The sequence below is a fragment of the Mus caroli genome, chromosome 2 (genome assembly GCF_900094665.2).
Source record: "Mus caroli chromosome 2, CAROLI_EIJ_v1.1, whole genome shotgun sequence".
NCBI classification, from domain to species: domain Eukaryota; kingdom Metazoa; phylum Chordata; class Mammalia; order Rodentia; family Muridae; genus Mus; species Mus caroli.
In genome coordinates this window covers 23,416,207-23,440,002 of record NC_034571.1, presented here as the reverse complement: position 1 = coordinate 23,440,002, position 23,796 = coordinate 23,416,207, and the positions used below count along the sequence as shown (strand labels likewise).

Sequence of the window (23,796 nt, the reverse complement as noted above, 5' to 3'; positions counted from 1 at the left end):
TGTCTGTGTGTAGCAAGGAGCCAGAATTCCTGGGGATATGGACAAGAGTCTGTTTGATGAAGGTCAGGTGCTGGATAGAGGCTACTTCAGTGCAGCAGGGCCATGGGAGCCACACTCCAGCTCCTGCTCAAAATGTAAAACAGGAGTTGGTTTCATGTCATTTCAGAAGTCAATGAGCAGAGTCAGGTTAACTCTTTTTTTTTTAAGATTTATTTTATATATGTAAGTACACTCACTGTTGCTGTCATCAGACACACCAGAAGAGGGCATCAGAAACCATTACAGATGGTTGTGAGCCACCATGTGGTTGCTGGGAATTGAACTCAGAACCTCTGGAAGAGCAGTCAGTGCTCTTAACCGTTGAGCCATCCCTCCAGCCCAGGCTAACTCTTTTAAACTATTCTTTACTCCGAGAGCTAGTGTCTGAGAAGACAGCGAGATGGCTGAGCAAGTAAAGGAATCTGTGTCCAAGCTTGACCACCTGAGTTCAGTGCCTGGAACCCACACAGCAGGAGAGAACCAACTTCCACAAGTTGACTTCTTTGTTTGTTTGTTTGTTTGTTTTGTTTTTCGAGACAGGGTTTCTCTGTGTAGCCCTGGCTGTCCTGGAACTCACTCTGTAGACCAGGCTGGCCTCAAACCCAGAGATCTGCCTGCCTCTGCTTCCCAAGTGCTGGAATTGAAGGTGTGCGCCACCACCGTCCAGCCACAAGTTGACTTCCGATGTCTACACAGACACACAGCGACAGATACAGCCCCACACAATCAATTAATCAAGAAAAAGTTTTTAAAAAACCAAATTTGTTTTCCATCTTATCTTCAGTCATCAGACAAAGGGGATATGGGACCAGTCTGTCACTCCAGCGCTCACCCTAGACCCGTGGTCAGCCACATTTCTAAGGCCCTCCCTCTGATGGCTTTACCTCTCTCGTCCCCTGCAGTCCTCCCTTATCTTGTGGTTGGCTAGGCTCGGGGACAGGTGCTGCTTATTATGTTGTTATTATTGCCTGCTTGGTTGGTTGTTGTTTGTTTTCCCTTATTGTTTAATTTAAGCAGGGTCGGTCTCACTATGTAGCTCAGGCTGGCCTTCCACTCACCCATGTAGACCTGGCTGGCTTCAAACTTACAGAGCTGGCTCGCCTCTGCCTTCCCAGTGCTAGGATTAAGGGCCTGTGCTGATGCCAGCCCTGTGCTGATACTCCTCCAGGGTATGTGGACTGGAAGTATTAACTCAGAATGAACTAACCATTGCCCGTGTGTATACACTAAACTGAGAATCAACTCCCTCCTCCGAAACAGGATTTAAATGTGCTTTTAGGATGCAGAATATGAAAGTGAACCTCTCCACCCCTCTGCCCCGGCTGAGTGGTGCTGCCCATGTGGAAACTCAAGAGACTGCAGTAGTTTGTCCCCATCTACATGGAGCAAAGGTCCCTTGCCGTCCTCCTCAATGCCACCAACTGCCCACAACAGGATCCCCAGACCTCTTTCCTCCAAGTCCTTAGTAGCATTTAAGTGTTGAATTCTTTGATTTTTTTTTTTTGTCTCTTTTTGTCTCTTCTCACCAGAGCTCTGTTCTAGGCCCCAACTTCTTGATGCCTGCTGGGTCCCTGTGCCACAAGTGTCTGTGGATGGTGACCAGATGTTGCATTGTAAACACACTTAGGCTCAGACCTGAGTGAGTCTCAATCCTGCTCTTGAGTTGCCCGTACCCCGCAGGCTAACCCAAGTCCCCCACATCCCCTCCAGCCCTCACTACTCACCCATTAGAAAGCGAGGCCTAGGATGGCCATGGACCCTCTTGGGACAGGTTCCTGTGTTGCACAAGAGCCTTGTAGGCTCCAGAATAATCCAATTTCAGAAGAGGAGAAGGAGGAAGAAGAGGGAGGAGGGAGAGAGGAGGGAGGTGACCAAAGGCTCCGCAGAGGAAGCTTTCCTCAAGACAGCCATTTCGTACTTATTTTTCCATTTAATGTTCTAAAAGATCCCCTAAACAAAGAGGTCTATTATTTTCTGCCTTGTAGATATTACAGTTATAGCATGCTGTAGCTAGATGACAAAGGAGGTATGGAATGCAATCAGATGTGTGGAGAGCTCTGCGAGGCAGGCTCCTTCTCCTAGCAGCTGGGCATTGGTCGTGGTCTCCTGCCATGCTGTTCTGACCACAGGACCACCAGCATGGCTCTCCTCTGCCCCTGTCTCTTAGCCCCAACATGATGGCAGGCTCTTGCGCTCACCCAATCCTCTTCCATCATGCTTAGACACCATGTGACTTTTCATTTCCAAGTCTGGTTACCACAGATGCAGAGTGAAAAATGATTCAATAAACCCAGTAAATCCAAGCATCTCAGAGCGAAACACAATAACCTCAGCTGAGGCAGACAGTTTCAGCCAGATAGATTAGGCCAGCGTCGGTGGCCCTGGGTGATTAGGAAAGGACACTGGAAGAGTCACCCTGTTGGGGAGAGAGAGAGGGTCAGTCACTAAACGAGCCATGTTGGGGTTGAAGTAAGTGCTGGGGACTGGGCTGCAGCCACCCCTCCAACCCTGGCAAGGGCTGAGATGGGCTGTGAAGCTGTTCTGCCTCTTGGCTCAGGGTCTTGGGGGTCTGTGAAGCTGTGGAACCATGAGGCCTGGCACAGGGTGTAGATAGATAGATAAATAGATAGATAGATAGATAGATAGATAGATAGATAGATAGATAGATAGATAATAGATAGATAGATGATAATAGATAATAGATAATAGATAGATAGATAGATAGATAGATAGATAGATAGATAGATGATAATAGATAATAGATAGATAATAGAAGATAGATAGATAGATAGATAGATAGATAGATAGATAGAAGAAGATAGATAGATGATAATAGATAATAGATAATAGAAGATAGATAGATAGATAGATGATAATAGATAATAGAAGATAGATAGATAATAGATAGATGATAATAGATAATAGATAGATAATAGAAGATAGATAGATAGATAGATAGATAGATAGATAGATAGATACTAAGATACTTAGATACTTACAGGTTGTAGTCACGTTGAACTAGCTAGTTCAACAATAGAACTGTTATTCTGTCTACCAATAGAAAGTCCAAGAGTCCAGCAGTTATTCAGTTCCTGAGTCTGGATGTCTCACCTGGTCTTCAGCATACATCTGAATCCTAAAGTAGGCTCTAATACCAGTGAAGGAATGGCTTTACCAGCCAGAGCAAGCAGGCAAAGAGCAAAAGCTTTCCTCCTCCACGTCCTTCTCTAGGCTGAAGCAGCAAGGGTTGCCCAGATTAAAGGTGGATCTTCCTATCTCAAAAGATCTGAATTAAAGGTGGGTCTTCCCACTTCAGATGGTTTAACTAAAAAAAAATATCCCTCACAGATGTATTCAGCCTCTTGGGATTTAGCTAATTCCAAATGTAGTCAAGTTGACAACCAAGAACAGGAACAGCCATCACACAGGGATTTCGGAGAGACCCTACCCAGCCCACAGAACCTGTGTAGGCATCTACCTTACATTCATTTTAACTTCACTTTGCTTTTTAAAAGGATCATATTCAAATAACTCAAATATCATCTCTTGATTGTACACCCTTTTGGATCTGGGACATCTTGGCTGGCTGAGCCAGGGGTCTTCCACAGATATGCTCCCAGCCCTGCCCATTCCCCCATCTTCCACGCACATGGCTAGCCATAAGCTTTACAGTATGGCCTGCCAGGCCTCAAACAGGTGGTCTCCCTTGAGGCTCTGTGTATCCTCTAGAGTGTGAGTTATTACCTATCAGCAAGAAATACCAGATGGTCCTACCTTAAGTGGCTTCACTCCAGGGGGACATTTGGGGAATCAGAAAAGGCAGTTCTGCCTGTGTTTGCTGATGACTGACAGCCCCTTAGACAGTGGCACCCAGCTCCACCCAAGTTTCAGGTGACGGGTGAGATGCTCTGGCTATCTGATCTAGAATTCCACCAAACAACCCAGGGCTTCTTTTTTTTAATATTTATTTTTTGTCTTTTGTGTGTGTGTGTGTGTGTGTGTGTGTGTGCGCGCGCGCACGCGCGTGCGTGTTATGAGTATGTGCACATGAGTGCCCTATCCTTGGAAACCACAAGAGGGAGTATGACCTCATGGAGCAAAAGTTATAGGTAGTTATGAACCACCCACCACCCAGTCAGGATCTTGGGACAGAATTCAGGGCCTCTACAAGAGCAGCAAGTGCCTTTAATCACTGAGGCATCTTTCCAGCACTACATATCCTGCAAGCTTCAGACTCATCCATTAGGAAATTGCAGAGAATCAATGGCCTGGACACACTCAGAGGCTCCTGGGCTCCTGTAGGAGGCAAGTCAGGCATTTGCACACTGAGACCCATATGTGTTTATCACCAGAGACCCCTCCTTTTAATCCCTCCTTCCTGTTACAGTCAAGATACTGTGCTGATTTTCTCCAGAGTCTTGTGAGCTTCAAGGATATTCTATGGTTTCCATCCAAGACACTGAGGGAGCACTCAGCCTGGAGGTGAGACCCTCAGCTCAACCAGAAAGCCCCCCAAATAATCACAAGGTCACCATATTCCAGGACCACGCTATATCCAGAATGTACCTCTACCTGACCCAGCTGATCTGGGTGAGCTGGGTCATGTATCATGGTCAAAAGCCTCTAACAGGACATGACCAAGCCTGATTGGGTTGGTTGTAGAGATGAGGTCATGGTTTCCTCATCAGGACAGCAAGAACATTCTCTTGGAGAGTCCAGGGCTCCATCCTCTGTGAGGAAAATATTGCAATTAAAGGCAGCCAATCTAACTTCAGTGATAGTATGGCACCTTGAAGACTTCATCTACTTTAGAGTCACAGCAAGGCAGGGGAGCCATGAAAAGATGGAGAGCTACTCAAACAAACAAACAAAAGCAATCCACTTCACACGTGACCACAGCGGGCTTCCAGTGGCAAGAGAACGGGGATGTTGGTGACATACCTGCCTCTCTTTCCTAAGGATTCCAGCACAGCTGTGGTAGGACCTGGGACCCTGCCCCTGGAGATCCTGGTCTTCATCAGCCTTCTCCTTTGAATTCCATGAGAAAGAAAGCTGGGGCAGGAGAGATGGCCCAGCAGTTAAGAACACTGGCTGTTCTTAACCAAAAGACTCAGGTTCGAGTCCTAGCACCCACATAGGAGCTCACAACTATTTTTAACTCCAGTTCCAGAGAACCTGATGCCCTCCCACAGACATACATGCAGGCAGAGTACCAATGTACATACATGCTGATTGGCTCTGCAGTTCCAATTCCAGTCCACGCTCTGTGTCCCCCACCACCATCCTCCATGGGTTTAATCCTGGTGTTGGTTTATTTACAGTGTCGTAGAAATCACGGGGAGACATGGGGGAGGGCAGTGCCTGTCTAACAGAGTCCTGCCTTCCAGCTAGAGTAGAAAGCCAACCCCCACAGGCTGCTTTCCCAAGCCAGAGAAAACTGGAAGTGGTCCAGGTTAGTTAGTAAGGACCCCATGTTGCACACTGGCAGCCAAACCTTTGGAAGGAGTCCCTACCCCAAGGACCCTGCCCTGGGCTTCAGGACCAGTAGCCAATGCAGTCCTAGCCAAGGGCAAAGAGACAGAAGAACAGCTGACCTGAGGTCCCGTTCTGGCTTATGGCAGTATCTCAGCCAATGATCACCTGATTATGATCTGTGCCCATTGCCCAAGTAAGTAGTCCTGTGGCATTGTCCCAGGCAGAAGTTGTCCCTTTCCATGTAGAGTTGAGAGTTTGTAAACATACACTCCAGATAAGCACACTCACTGGGTCCACCCCTATTGCCTCTGATGCCAGCACCTCACCCCCTAAGCACTGTCTACCTAAGCTCTGTTTCAGAGCTATGGTCCTGAGTATGACCACAGCCACTTGCAATTCACACCAGGAAGCTAAGGGACTACATTCCCCTTTATTGCTTGCTGAGGACTCGGTCCATTTGCATTTTCACTTTTTTTTTTTTTTTTTTTTTTTTTTTTTTTTTTTTTGTGTGTGTGTTTCAGACAGGGTTTCTCTGTGTAGCCCTGGCTGTCCTGGAACTCACTCTGTAGACCAGGCTGGCCTCGAACTCAGAAATCGGCCCGCCTCTGCCTCCAGAGTGCTGGGATTAAAGGCCATTTTCACTATTTTTGTTGAGATAGATCTTAATAAAAAGTTTCCCAGACCAGAGCCAGCATCATGGCTTCCACATCCCTTGCAGATGGGCCAAGTGTGACATGCGGACCAGCACAAAAACTTCTAAGGGGTGAGGATCAGAAATCCAGGATTGCCAACTCATTCTTTACCCTGGGCCATCTCACCCAGCTCCTGCCCTTGGCAGATGGGAGGGAAGGTCAGCACAGGGCTCAGCATCAGTCAATATCCCGGGACCACAGGCCTTTTATAAACCGAAATGATGAGTGACAGAGGTCTGGAGCCTTAAGAATCCCTGAGGGTAGCTATTACCCCCAGCCCCCAGTCCCCAGCTAGCATAGCTCCTCACCCACCCATCCCATGCAGAACAGCTAGAGCCTAGCATCCTAGCCCTTCCAGCCAGCCAGAGTGATGGGCAATGGCTGGTGCTCCTGGCCAGCCAGCAGCTGAACTAAGTCTGAACTCTTACAGGGCAAGGGTGAAGCGCAGGGAGATATCCCGCCAGCCATTTCTCAGCCAATGGTCTCAGCTGGTGCCTCCCTTTTGTTCCCAAGGGAGAGGATGTGTGGACTCAGAAGGTGGCCGAGTAGGGGAACAGCCAGCTTGCTGCCACAGCATCTCCACTGCCCGCCGCCGGCAAGGAGATCACTCAGGCCCTGATACGATCACCTCAGGACAGGCGGAAATTGGAGTGTCCCGGGTGCTTGATCGAGGCAGCTAGCGAGCTGAGGCCGCAGGGACATTAGAGGCTGGTGTAATGGCCTCATTCTGCTCCCCTTGCAGCTCTGTGACCTTGGGTAACTCTGAGACTGTGTGCTGCTGTAATGAAAAATCAGGAGTCAGGGAAATGGCCCTGATGGAAGAGGGTAGGGCTGGCTGCTGAGGGTGCAGGGAGCCCTGCATCCCCCTCTCTATCAACACTGGCTGCAGACCATTTGCCCCACCACAAGCCTCATGCAGCAGGGCCTGGCAACCCCCGAAGAGACACTCCCCTCTCCAAACTGTAATGAGAGGAGGTGGAAGACCTGGTAGAGGGCATCAAAGGAAAGGAGACCTGGAGGAAAGAAGACTCACAAAAAGAACAAAAGGATGCCCTGCCCAGAGCTGTGTTGAGCACACAGTGGGTGGCTGCATCCCTGGATAACAGGCCAGCTTGGGGACCCCTTCATGGGCCTCAGTTTCCCATCCTTGGCCTCCCCCAGCAGGAACCAAGAACATCAATGGAACAAGTACTTTATGGTGTTCCTCCTCAGAGTGGGCTGTTATTTGGCCCATTTGCAGAGGTACAAGAAGGCCTCTTCCTGGCCCTGGCCAGCCCTTTCTTAAGGCTCTTCCTACAAGCAGTCTTGAATACCACCTCCCAAGCCTCCAAGTTTGCAAGCACCTTGTCAAGATTTTGCCTAGTCGTGTGTGATGGTACATACCTGTGACGGTCACCTGCCAAGGACTGGGGTAGCTAGGGGTGGGCTCAAATCCTGGGCTGTCTTGAGAAAAGAACAAGAAAGAAAAAAGGAAGGAAGGGAGGGAGGGAGGGAGGGAGGGAGGGAGGGAGGGAGACAAGTGATCCTATGCTCTTGCATATGTTCCACTCTAACCAAGCGAAGACTCTTCTGAACTTTCCCTTTTCTTTTCTCTTCCCCTTTTCACCTACTAACCGATCACATCAGACATGAGGTCAAGCTCCCACCATCCACCCGTCCCTCTCTGCCCCACCCCAAACTACTAGGCACAATCAAATCATACCACCAGACAGGCCTGGGGCAAGGCTTCCTCATACCTCATGCCCCCCTTCCCCAGTGTGACAGTATCAATGGTAACATGAAACCTTGGGATGGGGAGGATGAGCTCTGGGGACCCCTGCAGACCTCCACACACTCCCTAGGGATCCCCCACCCCAGTAGAGATGTTCTCCTGAATGGCTGGTGCTCCCTTCCTCCAAGAAACCACCTCTAATGGCTGGCCACTGCTTTGTCCTTGGCTCCCTCCCCCCTGCCTCTCTTGGAGCTCAAGAAGAGAGTCATCTTCACCACATGCTGGGACTGTCATCATGCCAACCTTTCATATCAGATCACATAGGCACAGAGACGTGTATAACTTTCCTAAAGGCACACAGCTACCAGTAAACAGGGCTCAAATGCGAACTAGACTCTAGACGTTACAGAGTTCAGATCATACATCCTAGGTTTCCTAGGACTCCCTTCGGAGAGCTATGAAAAGTCCCCTTCTTCCTCTGGGGATACTGAGACAGAGACGGGGGAGGGGGGTGATGTCTTAGGACCTCCCTTACTGCACTACTCTTTGCGTCTCCCATCCATGCAAAGACCTCAAACAGCTTGATATAGCTCCCACTTCCATATGAAGGCTAGGCTAGTTCAACTGCCACCTCCAGGAAGGCAACCTGAGCCACAGTCTTTGCTTCATTGCTCCAGCACATGGCACTCACTGCAGACTGAGTGCAGTTTAGAATGCCCTGCTAGATCCCTTCTGGAGCCACAGCAAGACCACCCTCCTACCCACATCAGAGAAGCGACCTGATGCACACAGTTTAATGGGGCCTGGAGGAGAGGAACTGGGAAGATAAGGCATCAGCCTGAGCCACTGGCTCTGCTCTCCGCATGCACTCTGTCAGTTTGCCACACAGTTCCTATTTACAGAAGAGCAGGACACTCCTAGGCACCATTAGTTTGACAAGGTCACTTTTGTTTTTGTTTTTGTTTTTGTTTTTTGTTTGTTTTTGTTTTTTGAGACAGGNTTTCTCTGTGTAGCCCTGGATGTCCTGGAACTCACTCTGTAGACCAGGCTGGCTTCAAACTCAGAAATCCGCCTGCCTCTGACTCCCGAGTGCTGGGATTAAAGGCACATGCCACCACGGCCCCGGCAAGGTCGCTTTTGAGCACAGGCAATGCAGAATGTCAATACAGGTCTTGACTACCCTACTTGGCTTCAGTATATAGAGAGTGGCTGCTTAGCAAACAGCCCAAAGGCTTTAGATTGTTCCTACTGCCCAGAGACCATGTCCTCTACCAACCTATCCTCATAGGAGCCTTCCCATTCACTACTACAGATTGAAGTAGCTTGAAGCACACTGGGTTTTTTAATAGGCCCACACTAGTGAGTATCTCGGGCATAGTTGATAAAATGGGTCTTAGATGTTGGCATTTCTCTCCACTAAGTCTTCACTAAGTGAATCGGCTCTGAATGTTGGCATCATTGGGCTGTGCTGGGTCCCAAATGAATCAGCCTGCATGCTTCTTGCCATTGGGAACCCACATCCACCACAGAGGCAACTAACACCTTTATAGGATGAGGTGTTACACCCTCCCTGGGGAGACCTGAAGCACATTAGGGCTGAGGTCTTCAGGAGACAAAGGAAGCTTTTGTGTTGGTTAGGGCAAGCAGTCCCTAGGCACTAGCTACCACCTATCGCCAACCCAACCTACCAAGCAGCTCCTGGGTAGGAAGCCAAAGAGGGCTGGGCAAGGGAGAATGGGTCTGAGGTAGCACTTCCTCCACTGGGAACAGATCCTTTCCAGTCCAGTCCAGGCCCAGAGGACAGGGACAGGAACCTTGTCTCTGGTCCACTTCCTGCTTCCTGTGTGCCCAGGTGAGGAGTGAACCCAAAGGCGGATTCTGTTAATGGCCAGCTCTCAAGTCATGTCATCTATCTGAGCCTTAGCATCTCGTCTCTGCAATACCTGCCTGGAGTGGAAACTTAAAGGGTTTTTTTGAAAAGTCAGTTAGTTGCGCCATATGGTGTTTTTTTGGGACAGACACGTGAAGGAGTATTTTTCGGAATCAGACATAGATGAGAAGATGTTTTGCTAAGGCAGACATGTGAAGGAGCATTTCACTGAAGGGGACAACGGTGAAAGGACACAAGATGTTAAGAAGGACCCAACAGACAGTAGACGACCCTAGATGGTATTGGTACACCTTGTCAGTTTTTAATGGTCATAGTTTGTTACGACTTCATAGAAAAATGTCCCAAAAAAATTCTGGTGGTGTTCTGGTGGCTTCTTGCAGACTCAGGCTGATTGGCAGAGTGATGTCAGCTGATACAGACTCATGTGGTGTTTTGCTGAGGCAAAACCTGTGGAAGGACACGTGATGTTTGGAGGAAGTATAAATAGGACTCAACAGACAGTGACAGTGATGGGGCTTGCATACCTAGCTTTGCAACTTTTTTTATTTTTTATGGTTTTTGGTTTTTCGAGACAGGGTTTCTCTGTGTAGCCCTGGCTTTCCTGAAACTCACTTTGTAGACCAGTCTGGCCTCGAACTCAGAAATCTGCCTGCCTCTGCCTCCCAAGTTCTGGGATTAAAGGTGTGTGCCACCACCACCCGGCTACTTTGCAGCTTTTTGTTGGTCTCGAGTCTTTGCTGTGTATCACTTTGTTGAGAGAGGCATGGCAGAGAACTTCTCCTGGTGTCCCTGCTGGTTCTGGTCACTCCTGCTGACTCAAGCTGACTTGGCTGAGGCCTGGCTGTTTCTGATGATACATGTTTGCTATCCTGACACTACTGAACTGAACTGCTGGTATGTATAGCCTGACAACGCAGATTGGATTTGCTCCAAAGAACACTTTCTAAACAGGTCCAATTCCCCCATAGCTAATAACTTTTCTTTTCCACTACCTCTGGTAGGTGGTGGGCTAGAAGGGAGGTTAAAGCATTTAAAAACTGTTATTAAAAATAGGTTTTGAAAAAAATCAAAGCCTATACCCGCCTGTGCTAAAGGGCATGCCATGACTTTTGGAGGAGAGACAGGCAGAGCAATAGGCTCAGAGCCAGCCAGCAAACCCCGAAGTGGAACTGTTGCTGGTCAACATGTGCCAGCAACTATGCACACTTAGGACCTCAACCTTCACCAGCTATCTGCTTCTTCGCCCCAAGTCCCAGTTTAACACCTCTGGGCACTGAACATAGAGCACTCTTCCTAAACATGTGTGTGTTAGAGGGTTTTGTGTATGGTATATGTATGTAGTGCATGCATGTGAATGCATGTGCACACATGTAGAGACCAAAGCAGGACACCAGATCTCATAGTTAGGGTTTCCATTCCTGTGAAGAGACACCATGACCAAGGCAACTCCTATAAAGAACAACATTTCATTGGGGCTGGCTTACAGGTTCAGAGGATCAGTCCATTATCATCAAAGCAGGAAGCATGGCAGCATCCAGGCAGGCGTGGTGCTGGAGAAGGAGCTGAGAGTTCTACATCTCTATCTAGCTGCAGCAAAGAGATACTGTCTTATGGCTAGCTAGAAGAGTCTCAAAGCCCACCCTCAAAGTGACACACCTCCTCCAACAAGGCCACACTTACTAGTAGTGCCACTCCCTGAGCCAAGCATATTCAAATCACCACACCAGGTATCATCCTCTGTTACTTGCTACCTTATTGCCTTGAGACAGGGTCTCTCATTGAACTGGAAGTTCGCCTCCTCTGTCAGGCTGATTGGCTACCAGGCTCTCAGGATCTTCCTGTCTCCTCCTCTTCCTCCTCAGTACTGGGGTTATAAGGATGCATGCACAACCATGTCCAGCTTTTTATGTGGCTGCCAGGGATTCAGATACAGATCCATATGCCTACAGAGCAAGCACTTTTTTCCACTGAGCCATTTTCCCAACCTCATTAGAACTTTTCAGGGCTTTTTTTGGTTGGTTGGTTGGTTGGTTATTTTTTTGTTTTGGTTTGGTTTGGTTTTTTGGTTTTGGGGGTTGTTTTGTTTGACAGAATCTCCTCCTGTAGCCCAGGCTGGCCTCAAATTCAATATGTATTCAAAGCTGACTTGAATCCCTCCCACCTCCATCTCTTAGGAGCTGGTATGTGCTACCATGCCTGGTTAGCATTCTAGAACTTTCCAGCTTTCTTTCTGTCTCCCCGCCTGAGTTTCAATGTCTCCCTTGGTCCTGGAGGCCTGCTAAGAACCACTTCCAGCAGGTTGTTATCATTCAACCATCAGGGCCTCAAAGGCCTTGCTCGAGGTCAGTCCCAAGCAGCACCCAGCACAGCACACTGTAAGCAGCCTCTATGGGCTGTGGCCTAGCTGGCCACACATTGGCTATGTAGTTGGGTTGGCTTGTGCCAGAAAGGAGGAGAGTCCAGATCACAGGATAGACCTGGAACCCTCCAACAAATAGCACAGCTTGGCTCAGACACAGTGGGCTGGGCAGGGACCCCGAGCCTGTATGTCAGAGGGTCTGGACCGAGCAGCATTGGCAGTGGCTGCAAATCTGGGAGCTGAGGCCGGGAGGATCTTTGCCCTGCTTACAGACAGCATGTGCCAAGTTCTCCCTGCCAGAGTATTTCCCAAGCAGGTCTAAGAGCAGATTGGCACCATCCAGGCTTCACGCAAGGGAAGTGGAGGGTCAGCTTTCACAGGCTTTGCTCTTAACCCCTGCAGAGCATTTCAGCCCCAGGAGTGGAAATGGAAAGACTCGTGGATAACATTATGAAGAAACTGAGACTCAGTTTCCAAATCCAGCGGATATTCTAGTTCTGGCAAAAAAGGAGAGCCAGCAGATTGTCACCACACACAGCCCTGGGAAATCTGAAGTCAGGCATGTCTACCCTCAGGTCCTTGTCCAGTATGGGACCTAGTATCTCCAGAGTCCCTGCCAGGGCCTCATGAGCCCCCAACCCCTGGCTGAGTGCAGTTGGTGACGAGGCCTTTCGTTGAGTTCCCATTGTTGTCATTCGGGTGCATGAATGTCATGACTGGTGAGATCCTGGCAGCAGTAATGGCAGCTGACTATGGGCCTATATGTATATGGAGTATGCAGCTCATGTGTGAATGTGTATGTGCGTGTGTGTGCGTATGTGTGTGCGTGTGTGTACTGTGTACAGGTGTGCTCCATGCTCTCTGGCCTGCTGAAAACAGTCCTAGGACTGTTGGGAACTTGGACTCACCAAGGCAGTGGGGACAGATCACAAGTCTTCTTCCTTGGAGTCAGCGGTGGCCATCATCTGAGGCTCACTATAGTGTAGACACACACACATACTCACACATACATGCACTCACACCTGTACACAATATACACACGCCCACACACATACACACATGTACACACATACTGCAGGCCAGAGTATCCCCACCCCTTGAATCTTGTACCCACCTTGTTCTTACTATGTAAAGCACTTTATCCCATCAGGCTCTTGGTAAAAATTTGAAGATATAACCCTAATCTGAGTGCACAGCTGCTGGGCATTCCCATCTATTCAAGAAGCTAAGGCAAGAGGCTTGCTTGAGCCCAGGAGTTGGATACCAACCTAGATAGAGATCCCAAGGAGGAGGGAAGGGAGGGAGGTAGGGAGGAGGGAGGGAGAACATAAGCTAGCATTTATGTGGAACACCTGCCTGCAGACGCTGGAGCCTGATCTACATCCCCAGCACTGTGGAAATGAGCAGATCTAAGTGTGACCCTTATATGAACCTTATGACAAAGATCCTCAGATCTGTATACGGCCAGCACATCATTCAGAGGGGGACAGAGCTTCCATCATCTGTACCCCAAGACCATATCCTCCTCAAAACTCACCCCCTTACAGGCCACTCTCTGAGGGACCAGCCCCAGTCTGTAGAGAGAATTTTTGTTTCTTTAAAAATCCAGTTATCTTATATGATTATGTTTTCATTTTAATCCCGGGTGTGGGATACGGGGCTGCTTTAGATCATCCACAGCCGCTGGCTGACTGTGATTCGTCTTGTGCTTTAGGAGGGGTGTGATTTTTGCCGGTTGCAGATTGTTATGTTTGGAATTCTGGGGACTCCTGAGAGGGTATAAATGTGAGAGCCCCAGAAAGATCTGTTGTGGCTGCTGCTGGTTCCTGCTGTTGTGTTTGCAGCTTTTGCTGTTGCTGGATTGCTGGATTGCTGGATTGCTGGATTGCTGGATGATTTGTTGGATTGCTGGATTGCTGGTTTGCTGGATTGCTGGATTGCTGGATGATTGCTGGATTGCTGGATGATTGTTGGATTGCTGGATTGCTGGATTGGAAATATCCTGACTACAAAGATTGGATTTTCCCCAAGGAACTCAACTCCATAATCATCAAGAAATAGTCTAAAGAGATCTCTGCCCCTTTCCCCTCTAACCCTCTTTCTCTCCTACCCATTGTTGAGGGGTTAGAAGGGATTAGTGTGGAATTATGGGAGGAGAAGGGTGGTGGGAAAAAGAACCCAATAAAGTAGCACAAAAAAGCACACCTGCCCCAGCCCCACGTGGAGCCGACCATAGGAAGCAGACACCTCTGATCATCCTCAACTTCCAGGCTGGACTCTCAGCCTGAAGCACATCCCAAATCAGAAAATTCCAGAGACCCTCAGTCAGCCCTGTGGTGGCTCCCACTGCCAGCTTTGTCCCCCAAATTTTCTTCATAGTGGGCAGCATCACACACCTCTCCAAACAAATGCCAGCTCCTAGCAGGCCTGTTTTCTTTCCCCTCTGGTTCTCTGGTGATACTACATCAAGGAAAGAATACCACCAAGTTACACGCGGCCTTGGGATACCTCCCAGGGGCTGAAAAGAGAGAGCCATTGTCCCGCTTTGACCCGAGGACAGTATTGAAGAGATGTCCTAAAGTCATCTGAGTGTCCACCTGTCACCAGCTCCATTGTGTGTTACTAAGCTGACAACTCCATGTTGAGACAAGGAGATTGAACTTTCTACTTCTTCCATGGGCTCCAAGGTAGTGATAGAACTTGGCAAACTCACAAGCAGAGAACACAGTTTCTAACATAAGAGACATGTCACACAGCAAATCAAGCTAGGAGTGGATGGAGCTGAGGGAGGCCAGACCCTGAGGATGGATACCAGAGCTGGGAGCCCAGAGAGTCAGAGAGTGAGCTGGTAGGGCTAGTGAACATCTGGAGAGACTTCAGGGAGTGCTGAATGCAAAGGCTGTAGTGTAGGAATGAGCTACATGGTCTGACAGATCGAGCCCCAGAGGGGAGCTATTACCAGAGGGTTACCCAGGACGGTGTCTCAGCACTAGAGAGTGATGGAGCCAGCTAAAGACAGGACAGATGAGAGGCAACAAAAGATGATCATCCAGGCGACCTCTGGCCTCCCAACCTGCTTTCCTCTCTGCTCTAGCCGTACAGCTTCCTGTTGATTGCCTCCCATAACTGGTGCTCAGGACCATTCCTTGTACTTTGCTTTGATGCTTCACCCTGATCAACATTCCAGGTGAAGCCGTTGTCGGACCCTGGTGATGCAGGACAGGGGGCTTTCCCCAACTCAGGCTATGTAGTTCCTTTTCCAGTGGCCCATTCGTTAGCAGGAAGAGGGTGGGCTCCTCTGACCAAGCTTTGAGACACCTTGTCTACCTAGGCACATACCTTCCCATGCGCACACATTAATATCACGGGTGGAACATCTGTCACACTCCTAGTGCGTCACACAGGTATTCCTAAACCTTTCCTCCTTGGCCCTCAGAGGCCCGCCAGCCATTTATACCCATCACTCAGGGGAAAATAATGTCATTTCTGTTAGACTCACCCTCTCCACAGAAGTGCTGTAACCATGCAGAGATGACATTGCGGGCAGCTCAGCTTGTGTGAGTGATGTAATCTCGGGGCGTTGCCTAGCAACCCCAACAACGTTTGGGAGACTCTGATTCTTGAGTGGGGTAAAGTCACATTTACACAGCTCAGTTAATCAGCTTCCTGGCAACTCTGCCAAGATGATCTCATTTTATTCATGATTATTTTATGTGAAACGCGCTTTTAGCTCTAAGAGAACACAAAGATTTAATTCAACACCCGCTATTGCTCTATGTTTCCAGGGTGTCGTTAACACGGCGTCCATGCAGATAACCATGGCAACACATGGGTAATTAGTGTATATGACGGAGGTATTAATACAGAGCCGGCAGGCTCCCAATCAGCCCGATTACCACGTGTCATTACTGCAGTAATTACCTGCACTAACACGCAAATTGAACTAAATGGTCAATTGAAGTAAAGTGAATGGCTTTTTATTCTAGTCCCTAAATAATGTGTCTGCTTGGCTGAGTAGCTCAAGGTAAATAAGACTCTTAAATTGATGGCCTCGCCACCACCCCTTCCTGGGTGGGAGATCTAGACTCAGGATCCCCAAGGGTCCTCACAGTTTTGGCAGGAGGTGATGTGCCCCTCCGCACCTCCACTGTCCATGAAAAGCGCTGGTCTTCATTAACCTACACTATCCTGCAGGGGTATCTCAGCCACCCCCAGGGGAGGGCATGGAACTTTCCAGAATGAGGGTGGAGGGCAAAAGCCAATGGCCTTGCTCCCGGGGATGTTTCCTTGCTCCCCTCGGGTAGGTGGGGCAGAAGTGAATCTCTGGCTTCCTGTTACAGGATGTTGGGGGGGGAAGGGTCAAAGGTCAGCCTGCCTTTATTAACAGAGCGTTTCTGAAATTCCATAAACTTAGAAGATCTTCAAACAGGAAGTCACACTGGGCCTCTCAGAAAAGCACGCACATTCCAAGTCTGAACGCTGATCCCTTCAGAGGAGACAGCGGAGAGGGGGTGGGGATGTCAGCCTGGGCCCTGGTGGGGAGACAATGAAGTCAACCTTGTCCTTCTTGAGATGCAGAGGCAGTGTCTGAACATGGCAGTGTAATGTAAAGCATGGAACCCTGTGGTCTCCTTCAATGGGCCTGTCCCTGAGGCCACCTTCAGGGATGGCCTCTAGGCCTGGGTTGAAGGACACCTTGAAGGCAAAAAAAGGTACAGGGCTCTGCGGGACCCTGCCTAAGCTGAACAGGGAGGATGGGGGCCGGTATGAAGCAGAAGATGTAAGAGGAATGAGGTCTCCGTCAGGGGAGAACAGCAAGTAGGGTGCTCACGAGTCTAAGATTAGAAATCCGACCACAGACTCCAGCCCAGCCTTGTTGCTTCCCAGGGTTGCAGTGTGGCTGTCCTGTAGGGGAAGGTGCCATTTCCCTACAAAACATAGTAAGACCCTCAACTCTCAGGTTGAAGATCCATCTGCCAGAATTGAGGTGACAGAAAGCAGAAAGTGAAAGTCACTCCATTGCCAAGGGGGTCTGCTTCAAATGTACAATCATCATGGCCCCAGTACAAGGCATGGTACACTCACAGATTAATGACACCCTAAGGATTATGGGGGGTACTGACATCAGTGCCATCCTTCCCACAAGCCATGAACAGAACACCTCCTAAGAGTGGTAGGGGACAGCAGCCTACAGGCTCCAAGTTAAGGAGCAGTTGCGGCTGGACCTAGGACACTCTTACCATCATGGGGCCTGTGACCAGAGAGATATACAGCACAGGCTTATGAAAGAAGAGAAGAGAAAACCAGGAGCTCTGGTTCTGCCTGTGATATCTGGGGACAGGCAGTCTGAGTGGGTAGCCATCTAGAAGCAAACAAAGACTGGCCACTTCTGAGCAAGAGGCCTTCTGCCCATGGGACACAGGCTGCTCTGCACCAGGACCAGGAAACTGTAGAACACAGTAGTTGCTCGTGCTGGTTGAGGGGCCCATCCTTGGTCCTCTTGGTCCCTAGCTGGTGGCACTGTTTTGGCAGATTTGAAGCTTCAGGGAATGGAACCTCTCTGGAGAAAGTGGGTCACTAGGGTGTCGTGTCTCTGGCCCCTCCCTATCTCTCTGCTTTCTGGCTGTGGTAAGTTAAACAGCTCTGCTCCACATGTTCCCACTACCACAATGCCCAGCCCAATAGCATGGAACCAAGTGACTATGGACCAAACCCCCTCCAAACTGTCAGTGCAAATAAACCCTCGTTCCTTGGGTTGTTTCTATCAGGAGTCTTGGTCACACGACTTGGAAGCCAATTAAGAACAGTCAGGAAACACCAAACTAGCCCTGGCAGGACTAATAAAGCAGGGGAGGCAGCTCTAACTCCTCCAGATCAGAAACAGCAGGAAAGATTGTACAACTGGAGCAGAAATGCCAGGAACTGAGAGGCACTCACTCGGCAAGGCAACTACCATAAAAGCATGAAGACTGAGTTTGGATCCCAGAATCCACACCAAAGCTAGGGATGACGGTGTGAGTCTGTAGCTCCAGTGCTGGGGCAAGAGACAGGCAGATCCCTGGACCTCACTGAGTGCCAGCCTAGCCAAACTGATGCGCTCGATAGGGCTGGGGAGAGCTCAGCAATTAAGGACACGCGCTGCTCTTCTACAGAGGACCCCAGTTCATCGTGACTCACCACCACCTGAACTCCAGTCCCAGGGAATCCAACAACCTCTTCTGGCCTCTGCGAGCTCCTGCACACACATGGCAGACACACACATACACATAAAATCTTTTAAAATAAATCATTTTTAGAAATAAAGTAAGAGGACTGGAGAGATTGCTCAGTAGTTAGGAGTAGTGGCTGCTCTTCCAGAGGACTCAAGTTCAATTCCCAGCACCCACATGTACCACACAACTGTTTGTAACTCCAGTCCCAGGGGATCTGACACCCTCTTCTGACCTCCTAAGACAATGCCCATATGTGATGCATGTGTGTGTGTATGTGTATATACACATATATGTACACATATATATGCAAGCAGAACAAAGAAAACAAACAGAAAGAAAAGAGAGTGAATCCTTAACCCAGGACCCAAAGGCCACATCACTCACCTGTAAACGGTACTTGTGGAAGGCTGGCCACAATTCCAGTCTTGCCCTGCCTTTTCCAGAAAGCTAAGCAGACATACTCTTTGTTTGTTTTATGGCATGATTTTAAAATTAAACTGCAAATAAATGAGAAAGTTACAGCCAGGAGGTAAGCAAGAGGCCAACAACTCAATATTTAAAGATGGTCAGGAACAGAGCAGAAGGCAACATACACTTGTACCCCAGGGCCTCTGTGTTCCCAGCCCTAGAAAAAGAGGATCACACACACACACACACACACACACACACACACACACACACACACACACACGAGGAACAAGTCTCATTATTATTAGAAAAGACAACAGTGTAAACAGTATAGGAAAGGAGCAAGAACCTTATTTCTTTGTTTTTGTTTTTTGTTTTGTTTTTTGAGACAGGGTTTCTCTGTGTAGCCCTGGCTGTCCTGGAACTCACTCTGTAGACCAGGCTGGCCTTGAACTCAGAAATCTGCCTGCCTCTGCCTCCTAAGTGCTGGGATTAAAGGCGTGCCACCACTGCCCGGCAAGAACCTTATTTCAAAGGCACTGTGGCACACACCTTTGATCTCAGCACTCAAGAGGCAGAAGCAGGTGGATCTCTGTGAGTTCAAGGCCAGCCTGGTCTACATGTCTAGTTCCAGGACAGCGAGGGCTACAAAGTGAGTCCCTGTTGCTATTGTTTATGTTTTGTTCAGTACAATCCAGAGGGTAGGGAAGAAGGCTGTGAAATGTAGCCTTCTGGCCAGGAACGCACTGCAGCTCTGGTTACCTAGACCAGATCTGTGCAAGATGAAGCCAAAAAGATCTGTCAACATTCTAAAAGGCAGCACTAACTGGACTGAGTGGGGAAAAAGACAAAAGAAAACAAGGAGAGGCCATGTTGGGGAGTGGGCGGGGGAGTGGGGGGTGGAGGTGGGGGGTGGAGTCCGGATGTTTAGGAGTAAGGGTGGGAAGAATTAAAGCCACTGTTTTTGTGTATAAAACCCTCAGAGTTAGAGAGCTTGCTGAGTGGTTAAGAGCACATGCTAGGCTCTGTCTTCATGTGGGTCCCAAACAACTGGAGTGGGGGCTGTCCCAAAAGCTGTTACCTGTCTGTGGGATATATTCTAGCGGGGCTGCCTTGTCTGGCCTCAGTGGGAGAGGATGCACCTAGCCCTGCAGAGACTTGATGTGCCAGGATGGAGGGATGTCCAGGGGCCCCCACACACACTCAGAGGAGAAGGGGAGGGGGTATAGAGGGAGGATTATGGGAGGAGGTGACCTCAGTGGGAGCAGTGAGCAGATGAAAAGTTAATTTTAAAAAGGACTTACTATGCTTTCGGAAGACATGGTTTTGTTCTCAGCGCTATCAGGGCAGCTAAGGGCCATCTCTAACTCCACTTCCTCATCTGGACTTGCAGGCACCAGGTGGACTGACCCAGGAAAGACTCCCAGGAAGGCAGGGACAGACCCTCTGAGTAACCACCAGAATCACTGAGCTTTACAGAATGTGGGGTTTGAAATCAGCACCTAGAGTCGTCTTCTTATGTCATAGGACTAACCAAGGGGCTGGAGGAGGCTCTCGGGACTCCAGAGCGTTTGCTGCTCTTTCCATGACTGACATTGGGTTCCCAGCAATCACATTGGATGGCTCAAAATCACCAGCTCTAGGGGATCCGATGTCCTGTTCTGGCCTCCCAGGGTGTCTACACAAGCAGTATACACTCACACAGACAGACAGACATATGAATAAGTAGTAAAGTAAGTCTTTAAAATATAGAACTAAACAAATAGACTATTTAAGTCTGGGGCTAGGATGCCGGTGGGGAGATGACTCTGTCCTTCTGCTCCTCAGGGATGGCCCCTGTGCTGAGCTCACCCCAGGACACCCAGCTCCTCCTGATGCAAGGGAGGGAAGTATAGAGGGCAAGCAAACATGGGGAAGCCAGGGCTCACGTGAGGTGGCCATGGGTAGATGTTCACTGTGCTCGGTCTCTGGCCCATTGCTTTCACCAAGCTGGGATCAAGTCTGTCTTTCTAACAAATCTCCACGCACTACAGGTGCCACCCCAGGGCCCTGCTTTCAGGAAGTGGCTGGCAAATCCCCAGTCCTTTCTACCCCCACACCAAGCTCCCTGTGCACTACTCTCTCGGGCCCCTCTTGTGGTACATCTGGGACAGGCCTTGTGCTGTCTCTTATTGTCTCCAAAATGCAAAATTACTGCTGGCATCATGTCATTGTACCGAATTAGCCACACTTAACTCAAGTGCCTGCCATCGGCAGCTACTGCGAGCCTGGGCGCCTGGGTGTGCCTGAGACTCTGCGCAAACTGACTCAGTCCATGCCACGTGAAACCCCAGGCGGCAGCACCTAGCCCTGGCCCTGCCCTGACCCATCAACCTGAGCCCCAAGCCCTGCAATGTCTCACGGGGGCAGCAGTGAAGATTAAAGGATTCTAAAGGCATCCACAGGGCTCTGGGACCTCCACCCTTAAATGCCAGGTAACCTGGTACCCGAAAGAAAAACAGAATCCCAAGGAAGCGGTAGGCAAGCACCTGAATTCTCTCTTTGTAATGAGAGTGAGGCTGTGAAGAGAAACAATGGAAAGAGCCTTCCCTAGGGAGGGGCTGTGCTGGCCTCTAGGGCTCACTTCCTCAGACACTTGCTCCTGGTGACATGCTGAAGGGAAGGACAAGGGGACTCTCTCCAGGAGTGTCCAGAAAAGAAAAGCTCCAGCCTCATTCCTGCCTGGCCATCAGGGCAATACCTTTGCCTCCAAGGGTCTCTGCACCTACCTGCATCCTGCCTCCACGGCATCTAGGCTCAGGCCTTCTGGCTCCCCGCCCAGAGAGTCTCCACAACCTTTCCAGTCTATCTGACCAGAAAACTCATCCCCCCCAGGAACCCGTGGGTCTCTGTATTGGAGTCTAGCCTCTCTCCATCAGCAGGGCTACCTCCCCTGGAAGCACGCCTGGCACTAGATGGCACTTCATCAGTTATGCTAGGCCTCTCCCATTCAGCCACAGCTTTGTGGGTGTTCTTTTTCTCTGGCAGGGAACATGCCTGTCCCCTTGGCTCGGGATAGAGCTGGTCAGTGAGGGTTTACAATGCTGCTCCCCACAACCCCCATTCTGCGACAGCTGAACTGCACAACCCTGCTGAAGAGCCAGGGACGTGGAAGCATCTGGAACACAGGACACAAACTGGAAAGGGAGCCAGGGCTTAGCCATATGCTCTGAAGGGCACTCCAGGGTGAGGCACTCCTCCTGCTGTATGCCAGGCTCACAAACCCCTGGGCTCAGGAAAGGCCCTACCTCTAGAAGAGAGGCAGGACTCTGGGCTACAAGCTCGGGAGCCAAGAGCCTGCCGGGCATGCCTGGCACCCAGCACTAAGTACTTAGCAAGCACTTGCCTTGTCCGGGACCACATCCTGAAGGACTGGAGCCTGCCTTGAGAAGCCCTGTGGGCATCACCAAAGCTCAGATGTAAGGTCATGAAGGGAGCATGCTGCAAGCCTCAAGGGTCCCAAGAGAGGCCCCCGTAGCTTGACTTTGAGGGTACTGGGAGCATGGAAGGTTTGGGGCATGGGAGGTAAGGATCAGACCAGACAACTTCTGCAACCATCTACCCATCCCCAGTTCAGGGGCACCCTAACCTGGACAGCCCAGGTCCAGTTTGACTGACAGGTGGCCTCAGGGTTAGCAGTGGCTCCGATCCCAGACATTCCAAGAGCTAGGTAAGACCACACCACATTAGAACCAGCCTGTCCGTTAGGATCCAGTTCCACACAGGCTGCCCAAAAGGAGTCAGACAAGGGACACAGGATTCTGCCTAGAGCTGAGCTGGTAACTTCCCATTGCCTGGCTGCCCCAGGTCCCTTGGAGTCCCCTTGCTTCTCTCCAGTTAGGGGTATAGGATACAAAGTATAAAGTTTAGAACTCACTAGAATTGTGGTCTTCCTCCTCTTGGAGTCACCCCCCTTCCAAATGTGCCAGCGCCTCAACTGTAAACCTCAATGTCCCATTGTGACAGGGTGTGTCATCAGGTCTGAACAAATGCTGAGCCTGGAGAGACCTGGCCCTTTACTGCCGAGACAAAACATAGCAGCAGAGCCACACGGCCTGCCATTCGGCCACAAGCACCAGCAGTGGGCAGCCATGCCATGTACTCACAGACTTGACAGGAACCCCCTGTCGAAGGTGGTTCCTCACTGTCTCATGTGGCCACCATGAGGAATTCAAGGGACTGGGACTTTACTACTGACACGAGCCTCCCCTATTTCCTTTTCATTGCTTGCGAGACTTCTCAGCTGTCAACAGTTCACATATCCTAGGTTGGGGCGTCCCCGTGAGGACTACTGTTACCTGTCAGCTTGTTTGGAATCTAGAATCGCCAGGGAGATGGGCTTCTGAGCATGCTTGTGGGGGGATTATCTTGATTACATTAATTGATATGGGAAGACTCATAGTAATTGTAGGTGGTGCCATTCCCTAGACTGGGGTCCCGAGAAAGGGCACCAAGCTGTGGCATCTGGTTCCTAGTTGTGGATTCACCATGACCAGCTTCACTCAGCTCCTGCAGCCTTCACACACACACCATGAACTATGATCTGAAATAAACCCTTTCTCCCTTAAGTTGCTTTTGCCAGAGGGTTTTAATACAGTAACAGGAAAAATATTTTTAAGAGGGTCCCCATGGACCAGGTAAGAAGTTTAGGGGTATGGAGACATCTGGGCCTCAGGATAAGGAGACAGGGAAGGGACTCAGGGACACATCTTAGAGCCACAAAGTCAAGCAGGGGAGGGTGTGACCTCTGTCCTCATGACCATGATCAGCCCCTGTGCCTCTACCTTGACATCACACTCTCCTGCTCCATTTCTTCTGGCCCCTGAGCCCATGAAGTGCCTGAGACTGCTTGATCATGCCTTGCTTTGTGCTAGAGAGGGAGAGAGGGGGACAAAGCAAAAGGAGCCTCATGCAGCCTCGGGGCCAGAAGCCAAGCTATCCCACAGCTGCCACAGTACCAGTAGTTGACA

The 23,796-nt window shown here is 49.8% G+C and overlaps 1 long non-coding RNA gene across 1 annotated transcript; it reads right to left on the bottom strand.

Moving 5' to 3' along the window:
* Positions 1-1,949: 1,949 nt before the first annotated feature.
* LOC110289714 lies at positions 1,950-5,854 on the bottom strand. The gene is made up of 3 exons (XR_002377368.2): positions 5,265-5,854; positions 4,981-5,091; positions 1,950-2,455 (listed from the first exon to the last, which is right to left on the bottom strand). It is a non-coding gene; the product is annotated as an uncharacterized LOC110289714 (long non-coding RNA).
* Positions 5,855-23,796: the final 17,942 nt, after the last annotated feature.